The sequence below is a fragment of the Nicotiana tabacum genome, chromosome 23 (assembly GCF_000715075.1).
Source record: "Nicotiana tabacum cultivar K326 chromosome 23, ASM71507v2, whole genome shotgun sequence".
Lineage (NCBI taxonomy): Eukaryota > Viridiplantae > Streptophyta > Magnoliopsida > Solanales > Solanaceae > Nicotiana > Nicotiana tabacum.
This window is the reverse complement of record NC_134102.1, coordinates 101,091,637-101,093,732: the sequence shown is the minus strand read 5'-3', so window position 1 is coordinate 101,093,732 and position 2,096 is coordinate 101,091,637. Positions and strand designations below refer to the sequence as shown.

General features: G+C 34.5%; 1 non-coding gene across 1 annotated transcript; it reads left to right on the top strand.

Annotated features, from left to right (window-relative positions):
- The first annotated feature begins 1,413 nt into the window (after nucleotides 1-1,413).
- LOC142177669 (U2 spliceosomal RNA) lies at nucleotides 1,414-1,608 on the top strand. Its single transcript, XR_012706241.1, has one exon. It is a non-coding gene; the product is annotated as a U2 spliceosomal RNA (small nuclear RNA).
- Nucleotides 1,609-2,096: the final 488 nt, after the last annotated feature.

Genomic DNA, 2,096 nt, shown 5'->3' with positions numbered 1-2,096 from the left:
GAATTGGATGAGTTCTGATACCACGCTTATGCAAATTTGTCCTTGTACAAAGAAAAGATGAAATATCTGCATGACAAATACATTTGAAATATAGAGTTCAAAGTGGGCGATCTTATATTGTTGTTTAACTGAAGGTTAAGGATATCTCAGATTTCTTTATCTTTTCTTAGTATTTTCAATTATCCAACACTTAGGAATTTGTTTGATACTATCATGAGTGGCTAAAATCCATAGTTCTAGGGTTGTGATTTAGCCATGAATATTGTTGTTTAATGTTGACTTAACCTTAATTACAATTCACCAATATATGATTGTTTCTTCAATCATGTGATTAATTGTTTAATTGTCTGGCCACCAGTTAGGTTCTATTGAGTGTCTATGCTATGCTTGGGAAATCCATGTCTAAATTAGAGAAGAATTGAAGAGAGCACGATCTTAACTCTGAAGGGCCACAGATTTGTGGTTAGGATAGGAATATACCTAGTCACCGTACTTAATTAAATATCGTAATATTAATGCGTTCTTAATAGATTGATTTCATAGGAAAATAGGCGTTATTCAATTTTGAATAGGCGAGTAGTACTTCAGAGAGGGCTATGAGAGCAATTGTTCGATTAATTAGCAACCATGAGTGAATTGTATGAAAGAGAGTTAACTAGAACACAATAGGATTGGTGAATCGATCACAACCATGGAATATTGTCTCTACTGAATACACAACAACCGTTTTGCTGCTTGATAATTTAGTTACTACTTAGAATTATAGTTTAGTATAATTAAACTCTTGAACTCGAATTGATTCGACTGAATAACAATCTTGGTGAATTTAGTGGTAGTTGATACAAGTCTCTGTGGTTTCGACACTCGGCTTATCATTTTATTACTTGTACGCCACGTATACTTGCGTGTACGTTAGAGAGCAACAATATAACTAGTAAACATAGATATATAAAGTAATTATTAAGGAACTTAAATAAAGATGGTAAATAGGTTTAAATGGTAAATAAAGGAACTTAATTATAAAGTAATTACGTTGCAGAGACTCTCCAGAACTAAAACAAAATCTCAAAAAAGAGCAGTAATGTGATCAAGAAAAGGTTTAAAATGCTAGTACTCCGTGCTCTTTTAACTTTTAATTTATTTGAGTCTCAGGGATTATTGGCTAAAAGATAGTGTATCTCGTGCTAAGGCATGATTATATATTGGACTTAATTTTATATTGTAAAGACTGCATTACCTTTACAACAGCTTATTGTTGTCTAATTAAGCTTCGAGTAAAAGCACACATTTGACTTTAGCTTCTGGTGGTCCCCGTTGAAGTAGGAACTTTATTTAATCCCACATCGAAAGTGAAACAAATAACAAGAAAAGAACACAAGGTATAATTCCAGCGAGTCAAGTAAAATAAAAGCTGACCTTTCTCGTCCTTTTGGCTAAGATCAACTGTAGTATCTGTTTTTATCAATTTAATATCTGATATGTGAGTTATCAACTCACGCGATATTAACTCAATTTTTCAAGGGGGAGAGTCCACCACGGTAATTTGCTATTGGGGCTTTCACGTGTCACCTTGGCGTTGCACTATTGCCTTGGCCCGGCACACCCCACCAATTCTAGTCAACAAAGTTTAGTGATTGCCGTAAGCAACGTAGCCTGTTTTGACAACAAATAACTAAAACAATGGAAGCTGCTATTACCTACCACAACAAATAAGCTCTTATTGTACTTTAAGGTCAAAAGAACCAGTAAATGCTTACCCCTAAAGATTCACTACCGCATATCTTGAGATATAGAATTTGTCAACGGAGCGCTTTGGCCATATGAAAATGCAAGAAATAAATCTCTTACTATTTTGCAGTGCCGGGCATAAAGCACTACATATTTCGACACGAATAAAAAATTTAGATCAAAGATAATGGTCGTTTTTTTTTTTGCAATATTTTTATTTTTTGAATTTAATTGACCGACCAAAGTTGGTCGATAATTTCCGACCAACTTTGGTCGGTATTCCTTTCCGACACCTAAAATACCGTCCACACATAAATGGTCGCGTTTTGGTCGGTTATTGGCCATTACCGATCAACTTTGGTCGGTTC